Genomic DNA, 12,616 nt, shown 5'->3' on the forward strand with positions numbered 1-12,616 from the left:
GGTTATGACTGTTACATGATGAACCACATCCGGCATAATTCTCTATCACCGATCCATTGCCTACGAGTTTTCCATATATTGTTCTTCGCTTATTTACTTTTCCGTTGCTATTACTATCATCACTACAAAATACCAAAAATATTACTTTTGCTATCATTACCTTTTGCTACCGTTACCACTACTATCATATTACTTTACTACTAAACACTTTGCTGCAGATATTAAGTTTCCAGGTGTGGTTGAATTGACAACTCAGCTGCTAATACTTGAGAATATTCTTTGGCTCCCCTTGTGTCGAATCAATAAATTTGGGTTGGATACTCTACCCTCGAAAACTGTTGCGATCCCCTATACTTGTGGGTTATCACAGGCGTTTTCGCCGAGCTTCCAAGGAGTGTGGCAGATGCGACGGAGCACTGCACCAAGCGGGAGGGTGACTCTCAGCAGCAGCTTTTCTGGGTGCAGTTCCAGGCACCTGAGTATCCTCCCCTCCTCAGCAACCAGATGAAGCAACTATTGGAGTTGCATTGGATGGCCGGGCCTTCCATGAAGTACCTTTATGTCCGGCTATGGCCTTTAGAGCCAATTCCGAGTAGCTACTTTGGCCTGGTGCAGAAGATGTGTGATGTGTCACCCCAGATTGATGTAGTGAAGCGCTCTGCATGCCTCCGGGGAGCGAGGCTGGCCTTTGCGAAGACCATGGTTCATTGACCCAAGATCAAGCCAATGGATATGGCCACTGGTCCCCCACCAGCCGCAAAGAGCATCGCCGCCCCGAATAGTACTTCCCACGTGTTATGGACAATGCTCGAGCGATAGAGGGACAGTGTTCTAAAGATGTAATCATTGACTGATTGTATTAAGTTGTCAACTGGACCTTTTGCTTTATAATGCGGCCCATTTGCATGTTTTATACTATGGGGATTTTATTTTGAATCATGTGCGGTTGTTTGTTATTCTGAAAGTTACCAGTCGTCGACTTCAGCCCCCAAGTGAATAATATGAGGGGTGTTTAGTCTCCGCACTATTACCCTTAGCCGACGTCTCGGTGCCCAAAGGTGTTAGTGTGTGAGAGAGACTAGGAAATCGTACTATGCAGCTTTATTACTTTCACTTAGCCATATGAGCTTCACTTTGGGAACTAATGACTAGCCCCCAATGCTTTGTGATGTACGAGGAAGCCGAGGCATGCCTTTGTAATCACATGGTTTGTGCTAGGACAAACCCTGCGTATGACACTAATAAATTGCCAACGATTTTTGAGTTTAACTCTTGTCATAGGATCGCCGGGCAGTTCACTACTACTATGACTATCAGTTTTCGGCTTTCTACCCTGAGGTGCTTAACTGAGCTAGCCAGAAGTACAATCGCAGGGGTTCTCCCTTTACCTTCTTAGCCGAACGTGTGGAACGTAAGAAGGCAAACACAGGAGCAGGGCAACCCAACTATTGACCCAAGACATAGTTCAGAACTAATGCATATACACTACAAAAAAATACACTTCCGTGATGATACGTGTTTGTCACAGTAGGTCGCATTTTCTTTCATGCATGTACATCCATGACGATTTTATGACAGAATCAAGATAGTCATACCTACGTTGTCATAGAAGTGTTCCATGACATTACCAAAATTATCATCACGGAAGTGTCCACTTCCATGACGATAAATCGCGTGTCATAGAAGTGCTTTCGTCAAGGGTGACCGACACGTGGCATCCACCGTAAAGGAACGCCGTTAAGCTATCGGGTCGGGTTTTGGATCCGATAACCTATTAACAGCCCCGACCAATGGGGATTTTCCACGTGTAAAATCATCATTGGCTGGAGGAGACACGTGTCAGGTCCGCGTTGGCACAGGTGTCACTCTTCCAATGGGTGAGACGCGCCTATGATATGTTGACACGTGGACCGACCCATCAAGTTTAAATGGGCCGGCCCAACTGAAGGCCCACAAGATTTTGCGGACCATAATGGGCCGGCCCAGCTAAAGGCCCACAAGATTTTGCGGACCATAATGGGCTGGCCCAGCTAAAGGCCCACAAGATTTTGCGGGCCATAATGGTTCGGCCCAGGTAAAGGCCCACAAGATTTTTGTGTGCCATAATGGGCCGACCCAGGTAAAGGCCCACAACATTCTTGCGGATCATAATGGGTCGGCCCAGCTAAAGGCCCATGAGATTTCGCCGACATTAATGGGCTGGCCCAGCTGTAGGCCCACAAGATTTTGAGGACCCTAGTAGGCCGGCCCATTAACTGGCTGCCATGTTTTGGGCCAAATGCCAACCCATATTTGATCCGGTCCATTAATGGCCTGCCACGCTCCGGGCCTAATAGTGGCCCATATGAGATCCGGCCCGGTAAAGGCCTACCACGTTTTAGGCCAAATTACGGCCCAGATCAGGTCCGGCCCTTTAAGAGGCTTTGGGCTCAATTATGGCCCATATCAGATTCGGCCCGTCAACTGGACACTATGCTTTTGGGCCCACTTGCTAAAGGCCCACTTAGTAATTCGGCCTGATATTAGTTTTGGCCTGTTAAGGGCCCGTTTAACATTTCGGCCCTATATTAATTTCAGCCTGTTAAAAGCTCGTCATATAGTTGGGCCTAACTGCGGCCCGGTTTGCATCCGGCCTGCTCGCAGCCGATATCTGATTGGGCCAAACAAGGACCGAGACAATTTTGGCATGTTAAAAGCCCGTGATTTGATTCGCACAATCATGGGTCGGGGTACATTTCGGGCTGCTGCCGGCCCGTGAGCTGTTTGGCACGTTTCAGGCCCAACCTACATCGTGATTGCATGACAACCCAATTATGTACCGTAATTTTACGGTTTGGCCGGTTTACTGCGAAGACAGGATATATATACAGTAAAATAACTGCAGTATCGTGAATAAGAAAAAACCTAGACTACACAATAAAGAAATTACGGCATATTACATCCACTGGGAATCAAAGTTCGCCACTATGATAATAAAGCACAAGCAGACAACAGATTACATACACTAGGCATCAAAGATCGCCACCAGTGCAAATAAACACGCCGAAAAAATAATATACAAAACCGACAGCACTTCAGTAGAGTTCAAGAGAGGTTAGCCCTGCTGGGGAGCTGCAGCGCAAGCAGCTGAGCAAGATGATGAGACTGCGTTTGTTTAACACTTATATCTTCCTCACTCTGAAAGATAAACAAGCAGACAAATGACATGTTTTGCACATAAAAGTATCAGTGCTGACAATTCATCACATTTCTTACTGACGAATAAAGTGACACAGTTTAAAATTGCATTAACACAATATGGTATTGTTCAAGTCAAGACATGGCAGGAAATGACATTGTGAAGGAGTTGGCAGCTTCATGACACCACTGGATTACAGATCAAGAACTCATAAGTATCAATGGTTAGTGTGCTGTCAATTTATACCATTTCAGATTGGCAAATAAAGAGACGGTTTAAATAATAGTAGAATGATATGACATTGTTCATAGTTAAGACATTGCAGAATATGACATTGTGTTGTAGTGGGTAGGTTCACTACACCACTGAATTACGGATGAAGAACAGAAGCATACATGCAGTGCAAAAGAAGATCACTTGCTTTGTATAGTTTAATTTGCATGGTATTAAGAAGGAACTTGGTTGTACAACTGAAAACTTAAATTGAGAAAGGACAAACTTTTGTTTATGAACTACATAATAGACTTTAAACAAGCAATTTGATGCAAACACCAAAAATAAACGGCTGTTGCAGTCATGCCTAACCAAATATATACAACAAAGTTTGAAGGCTTGAGATGGACAAACTTACATTATTGGTGAAGACAGGCTCTATAAAGGCCTTGTCCATGCTGATGGGGGGGCAATTCAAGAAGTTTACCACAGAATCTTCTTCAAAAGCATTGCCTTTATTCTACATTTTGTTAAGAGTAAATATAGATGTGATAATATACGAAAAAATGGAGAATATTTAAGATAAGATGAAGAGGGATGCTACATAACCAAGTAGCTATAAATGTAAGTGCAGCGATACAGGCAAAAGGTACAGCCAAGAGCAATGCACAGCTAAACTTCTTTAGTACCAACCTTATGGTAAGAGTAAATATAGATCTGATGTGTAGAAAATGGAGGGCAAAGGGAAATAAGCTGCAGAGTGATGGTACATGAACAACTACCTGTCATTATAAGTACAATGATAAAGGACAGCATGTACTTACAAGAACAATGCAGAGCTAAAAAAACATTGGCATTGGATATATTCTACACTAATGTAACCATTCATACAGATCAGATAATTTGGAGTGAACAATTGATAAGCAAGCTATCATGCATACTACTGTCACATAATGAACCAGGTATGTATGCAAGTACAGTGATACAGGACAACAGGTACTAACAAGAGCAAAGCAGCGGGCAGCATATTTGCGATATCCTGTCATTCTTGTCAAACCGGAATTCTTCTTCGAGCAGATTTCCTGCAAAAAAGATCCGTAAGGCACATGCGGAAAAGTAGAAGTTCAAATTGTCATGTGATTTCATAGATAGTACCTCATCCTGGGAACGAGACCAGTGCATAACAAGGTTTTTCCATTCAATGTCTTCTAAATTTACCACAGGAGACTTCACCGAAAATACGTTTATAGACTTGCCATCAAAGTGTGATTTCCTCAGGTAACACCGATACTGCTGCAATGCTTCCTTCAAAAGCACAAGCAAGCTTTGCTCGTCATGACTATCCAGATTGACCCTCACCTAGTTACAACAATGTAATGTAAATCATTGATGTGTTCAATCAGCAGAAAACAGGAAAATAATAACCATGAATAATAGCACTTACACGTAAGTTGGACAGGAAGATGTGAAAAATGGTGTTTGTCTTCACAATAATCTTCCCATGATGGGAATATATGCATGTAGTCCCTAACAACATTGAAAGCATTGTATTTTAAACTGGGAATAAATGGAATGGGGTTCCAATCTGTAGGAATTGGCCGTCTCTACAGTTGGGATAGGTCTTCGGCCAGTGGACTTGCTGTACTTTTTGCTGGAGTTGGATTTTTCTGTGGTACAGCTGGTGCTATGGCAAATGAAATCGGTATACCTTTTGCTGGAGTGCAGGTCATGTGTGGTGGGGCTAGTGGTGTGGCCAGTGAAGTATGGGTACAGTCTGCTGGAGACGGTCCTACATTTTGTGTCACTGGTTGTACATCCAATATAAGTGGGGTGTTGTCTGATTTCTCCGGCACCACCATGTTTTTCAAGGACTTTGCTGGTGCTCCTTCAGGTTCGGCAATCACCCTCTTCTTTTTTGATGTCTGATGCACAAGAACAGCATTTGAGTGGAAAAACATGGTATGATGACAGATGGAATATGTATTGATAATGGATGGGCATGGCATCTCGACATGTATGATGAGTAAACTAAGCAGATGGCGGTGCAACAAAGTAGAAGAAATGCAAGACAACATATGCAAGATACCCGCAATCAATAAAACATTGCCAAATTAGAACAGGCACCTTGATGGGTGAACAGGACAGGCCATCTGTCTTTGACTCCTCAAGGTTAGAATAGTCATTAGGATCATATTCTGAACAAGAATCAACAGGTGGGAGCGTATGAGTTTCATTGCATCCAGAATGGCACTCAATGCCTTGGTGCCAATTCTTTAAGTCATTGCAGTGTTTAGCTTCAAGAGTGGACTGCTGCTAGTGCGACACAAAGCAGTTACACAGATCATAGTGTAGATATAACAGGAAAACCTTAAGCATCAGAGTAAGATCAGCAAAGTGGAACTTGCTGGAATATATGTGCTAGTATTGCCGGTACGGCTAGAAAGGCTTCGGATACCAGCTCCCTTCAAGTGAAGGTGCGGTACTATTAATATCAATGTAACTCTCAAAGGCGACACAGCTCCCCGCATTTCTTTGCTATTCTTATAGGATTCAAGTGGGCAGGCCATTACAAATCCTATTCCTATGTTTACAAGATCCTACAAATCAAAGAGGCTCAAAGTGTCCATCACAACCGACCGTATAGACCTCTGCACTGCAAATGTCCCTACTCATCTTCAGTACAAGGAACATACTGTACTACTACCATACTCCCTCCGTTCCAAAATATAAGTCTTGGTAGAGATTTCCACTATGGATCACATACAGATGTATCCAGATACATTTTAGAGTGTAGATTCACTCATTTTGCTCCATATGTAGTCCATGGTGGAATCTATACAATGACTTGTATTTAGGAATGGAGAGAGTACATATTAAATAAGAACGGAAGAAGAACATGGTAAAGAAGAGCAAGCAGATTTTGGATAATAAAATGTTGGTTGCGCAGTGCCCATACATGATGAACCAGAGCGCATTAAGAATGCAACTCCCAACTGTATCTCGACCATTTCAGGTGGTTGGATGAAGATCCTACGTCTCCTAACCCTTCTTCTTCCTCGTCTCTGATTCTTCCCATACAGAACACCACACAGGCCGCCGGCCGGACCACCGGCCCCCACCGCATGTGTTCCTCCGCCACCCCTACCCCCCCACCCCCGCCCCAACCCCCACCCGCGTCGAGTTTTCTTCGTTCGGCGAGGCCCCACAACCACCCGAGACCCTTCGATCGCACCGGCGAACTCCGGTGAGCTCTGAAAAATCGACTGACCCAATTTTGAAATTTAGTCTATTGTGATTTAACTAGTGTGGAATATAAAATGGGAAAACTTTAAGCATTGGGAGTATAGTGTTGGGCGTGCCATGGAGGATCTGAAGGTGCAAACCGGACAAAGGCAACTTCGCAACCAAGACAAGAAATCAGAGTAAAGTAGTGACGATCTATTTTCTTGCTGCGATAAATAAGTTGAGCAGATACGAAAGAGTACCTCCTCTGGTGCGGCGCCGTGTACGCATCTGCTGAGAATTTGACGGTGCTGCGGTAGTGATGGCTGTCGGTGGCGTGGAACTAGATCCAGGAGGGTAGACGGTGGCGGCAGGGTGCGGTGGACGAGACGGTCGTAGGAGCGGCGCCGGCAAGGTGGACGACGGCGGGGATGAAGCGAGAGGACGGGATGCAAGGATCCTGGTCCAAAGCCATGGATGAGAGAGGTTGATCTCTTGTAATGGACGGCGGCATCGGGGTATCAGCTCCGGCATGGTGGAGAAGGACGGCGGTGGATGGGGTGGCGGACAGCGGCGGACAGAGGAGGGTGGGGTGGAGAGGGTGTTTTGGCGCCCACGGAGTACGAATGGGGAAAAGGGAAGTAGAGAGGAAGGGGGAACCATGTATTTAGGGCGCGTTTGTCTCAAATGCGGGGAAATTTACAAACTTAGCCCCCGTTTCAAATTTCTACTACATCACAGCAACATTAGTCGGTTGGGGATAGGACGGTAATCTCGCATACACCGAATATTTGCCGATGAGAGTTTGTTTTTGGCGCCCACCGTTTATGAATATGAATCAGGGAGGGAGTCAATTTCGGCCGAGGACACACTGTGTTTTGGGGCCCACCATGTATGAATCCGGGTGAGAGGCGGTTACGTCACATTTGGGTGAAATTACAAACCTACCCCTATCGAAACCTATAGAAATCCAGCAGATAGGCTTTGCGTGGCAGGGATAGGCAGTAGTGATTTCCATCTCACAGATTTTGGTTTCGGGCGGTTACTGCGACTTTCCCCGCTTCGTTCAAATTTTGCAGAGTGCACATTTACCGTGCCAACTCAATTCGAATCCCGTTTGTATTCTATTTTTTTGGGCGGGATCCATTTTCAATTGGAATTACATTCTATATATACCATTTTTTATATATACTTTCAAAAGCACAACACCATTTATACATAAATATGGTTTACAAATGGCATGATCTCAGATTCATAAGGTTGTATCCATCAATTTGGATTTTCAAATATTTGAAACCACTTTATGTTGAAATCCAATGTATGCATTCCTCGCTAACTGTCTCTAATTAATGTGTGTTTCATGCGGGTTTTTTTTACTTCTCAAACATGTATAATGTGTTTCACACACGCAGCATATAGTGTAATCCCATTTAGAAATTAATTGCATATAAACCATGCATTGTTTGTAATTGAAGAATCTATGGATCACCAATATTGATAAACTATATAACATTACATGTGTGCCCAAATTCAAATGAATATGCATGTTTGATACACCAATTTGCGTTATGATATTATCGATGTCGTGATCTCCAGTTTAAATATTTGAATCCCCTTTAATCCAGATATTTGTCTCATATAGCTATCACTCATGCTTATATAGGACTATCTCTCTGGACCTATACGCGTTCATCGTCTCTCAGGTATCTCTTGTGCTACCTGTATGTCGACAATGATCTTTTACCTTCGTAACACACTGACGGTACTCTCTCCCTCGACCTTCATCACTCTATCTCTCTCTAAGTATATCTCGCTCCCTGCTATGTATCTCTAACTATGATTTTCCATGTGGAATCTCTTTCTCTCACATAAACATAAAACTTTGTCTCCCGGGGTCTCATTTCTCTCTACTATTCCCATGTGTGCCACTCGCACACCCCTCATACAGAGATGTCTTTCGCTCCTTAGATATGAGAACCTATGACTCTTCCTCTTCAATATCTCTTTCTCACACACAAACACAAACTTTGTCTCCCAGGGTCTCATATTTCTCCATTGTTCTCTTGTATGTCGCTCACACACACCCTCTCTCCCTAGAGATATCTTGCGTTCCCTCGTATGTCTCTCTAGCTATCACACTCGTTGTGAAATATCTTTATCTCTCGCAAACACAAAACTCCGTCTCTCTGGATCTCATTTCTCTTTGATACTAGATGATTCGCCGCGCGTTGCTACGGGAATTACTGCCTAAATAGATAGTTTACTCCACAAAAACAACTCTGCTGAAAGGACCATCACAATAATGAATAAATGATTCTCTGTTGACAACCATACTTCAGAATGATATGGTTGTAGTGGTACATATGCACTTAGGCAAGATCGATCCTCGTACCATTTATCATTCAAAGTTTGAAGAATAGACGAACAATCAAATTAGAGGACTATATGGTCATTTACCCGCAGACCGAACTTTCAAGCTTCAACTAAAACATCACCACCTAGCTATAACTCGAGTCTTGATTGTGCAAACTCTCCATCAGAACTTCCATGTACATTTACTTTGATCCATCCAACAACAGGGGGTAAAAAAATGTTATTAGTCATGACAGAATCGTAAGGTTTATCCTTCTAAACATACCACATCAAATGTGTAGTGAAGTGCACTTCCCAACAATTTAGTAGACACTTGAGCCAGAGTGAGAAAGAGAGAACATAATTAAAATATTGCATAGTAACATAGTAAGGGTAGATATTTTTCTCTAAAAAGTCAAATTTCTTAGTATGTGTAACTATTTCCATACAGCATCATTCATCAAAGAACACTTCTGCACATTTACAAAGTAAATTCAATGGACATCTTCAGCAATGCACGATAGTAAGATATGTGCAAATGTGAACCCAAAAAGGGAATGAAAGAACAGAAGTTGCATCAATAGGATGATAGCATTGTCTTCATGAATGGTCTCGTAACATGGTTAATAAAATTTTATGTTCTGAGCAAACACAATGCACCAGGGAAAATTAGAGCATCGATAGAATGTTTGCAGGCCTTAATTGTTTTGGGATCTCTGGTGTTACCTAAATAGTCGTTACACTAGTATCTTTTCTGCCGTAGCTGACTGCATTGTAGATGTGTGAATCCCATTGCCATAATAGTGCTCCTCCTGACCAAGCCGATGCTTCAACCAGCTGTTACAACTGCTAGACTTATCATGCAGAGCGATCATCGGATGGTGAGAGTACTGCATGAGAATCATAATCAAAATACAAATTAAGCAAATGAAATACCAATAGGGAGAAATATAGTTTGCAGAAGAATCATAACCCCATACCTCTTTTATTTGTCATCTTGTGAATCATACAACCTAAATTTTGTGAACTTTAAGTGAGCTTGTGACACCTGCAGGGAACTCTTGAGTGTGACTAAGCAAATAAAATGAGCAAAAGTAGCACATGAGTGTCAAGAAACTTGAATCTTTGTCTTAAGAGGCCATAATTATCATATTTTCAGTTCTCACAAAATAAGTACATGATTTCTGGAAAAATGTTCTCGGTTTCAGAGATCTGCCCTCGACCATGCAAATGATGAAACTCCAGAATAATCAATTATATACATCCATGGTATATCCTCTTTACTTAAATCTACATGGAGCACTTGTATAGAGGAATTAATTATTGTGGAATTCCAGCGAAGAAAGGAAGCGAGCCATGATGATTACCGGTAAAACATGTATATGACTTGCCTTAGAAACATAAACTTACAGATACCTTCAAACTGTTGCACGTGTGGGATGTAATTTTCAGGAAGAAAAGGAAAATTAGAAAATGGTTCAGAGTTAGACACCACTAAGTATCATGTCACTTAAAAATTGGTTGATTTACTTCGTTTACCAGGTAACACGTGATGTTTTATAATCTGTCCACCGGAAGCATGAAGAAACAGAAATAGTTGCAAAATTTCAGCCACTGCTTTTTTCTTGCCAATGGTTTCAGTGACTTCGGTTCCCCTTTTTGTGTGTACACATCAAGATCTCGAGCAAAAATAAATTTAAATACTTACAGCAGGTGCCATATGAGGGCACATCAAAGTTAAAAAAATTCAATGAAACAATGAATATATTCACAATGTTATCATAATCAGTCAAATCTAGTAGCTGAATAATATTTTAGCACATCAAAAGAGAATGCATAGTACTGAAATGCCAAAATTGTTCTATGAAAATCAATAGTTAAATCACCATAAATATACTACAAGGAGAGCAGGGAGTCAATGGAGGCAATGGTACCCACCTGGAAGTCAGGAACCCACCGCACCGGCAGCAGCGTCTGTCTCTCCGGTGACAACCATGAGACCATGGCCAAGGAAGGAGCAGGAGGGATGTTCTTCAGAAAAAGGCTTCCTACAACACCCAAATCAGAGCACCCAAACAAAGCTATAAATCAAAATAATTGCTCAGATCGGAGGACATATAAGAGGAAGGAGATCCATCTACCTTTTGGTGCAGGTGATGTTGGAGGAGGACGCCGATGGTGGCGCATGTGACTCATCGGGAGCTTTGGTGGACATCGGGCGCGAGGCTTGGTCCAGCGTAGCTTGCGGGGCTCAATTCATGTGCAGCAAGAATCAATTTAAGGGCAGTGATCACGTGGACCGATCGGCAGCCGCGTGCGGCTCTGCCGGCGACGACCAACGAAGGCTTGTTCAGCAGTGGTACGACGCCATCAGCACCCCTGGCGCTTCTGAAGGTGAGGATCTTCCCGTAGCTGTGCAATGGAAGATGGTGATTTGTTTCCTGAGTGGAGCCGTACAGAGGAGAAGAAGATAAAGGGGAAATAACGCTGGTTGTGGGAGAGGATGAGATCTGCATGGAGGATAGGATGGATGTGGGATGTTCTGTTCCAATGGGCTTATGTTACGAAGAGGAAACGGCAGGTCGCTTCAGTGACCAAGGCTGGTTGCGTACTAATGAAAATTAAATCCCACTTGTATAACTAAATGCAACACATGGCACTAGCTAGAAAAAAAATCGAGTTACTGATGTGGCAAGGCTGTTGATGTGGATAGGCTGCATGTCAAGATAAATCAAGTAGTGGGGGTGAACTTCTTAAGTGTACAGGATATGTTTGTATGTGACTCACATGCACCCTCTCTCTATCTCTCTCACACCCACACACATAACCCAGCCTTCTGATCCACTCGACTCCTATCTCTAACGCACACTAGCTAGCATCTTTATCCTTCTATTTATCTGTTTCTCCATCAACCTTCTTTCTCGCCCTCACTCTTGATTCCTATCACGCACACTACATATGTTTCTCTCTACATGCAGTCAAGTGCCCTCTCACACACATATATAACTTCACCCTTTGAACCACTCGACGGTCATCTCCAACACCCAAACTAGCGGATGTCCCTCTAGATAGAATCCCCATCTCTATATCTATCTGTAGTTTCTCCGTCAACATTTCTTTCTCGCACGGAGTCTTGCTTCCTATCACCCACACTATATATGTTTCTCCATACATATGCATTTATAGGTTGGTCTCTTTTGCACAATCGTTGCGCCTCACTCCCTCTGCTCGCCATAGATGCATGCTCCAGCCCACGCCACTATCTCTTAAAGACAAAAACACATGCTCAATTGTCGGGCCTTCTTCCATGCATTCTCACATGCATGCATATTGTCATACCGATCCGTCTCTCCCATGTCGTTGATCTTATGACTTATGTCTTCTTTCTTTTATCTCGATCATGCGGGCGCACACACACACACATCCCACGTATACATGTATACCTCTCACATATGCATGTTTAAGGTCTCTATGTCTCCATACGTAGTTAATTACCCTCAATCCTAACGCCACATCGAATCGGTCTCCTCTTTTGTGCACATAACTTCCGCCTGGATGGGTAAAACACACACTCACACTTAACAATCTCCTTCTAGCTACCCCCCCCCCCCTCTCACTCTTCCCCTATATCCCCGAAACCAATAAAACCAT

The sequence above is a fragment of the Triticum dicoccoides genome, chromosome 7A, assembly GCF_002162155.2.
Source record: "Triticum dicoccoides isolate Atlit2015 ecotype Zavitan chromosome 7A, WEW_v2.0, whole genome shotgun sequence".
Classification (NCBI taxonomy): domain Eukaryota; kingdom Viridiplantae; phylum Streptophyta; class Magnoliopsida; order Poales; family Poaceae; genus Triticum; species Triticum dicoccoides.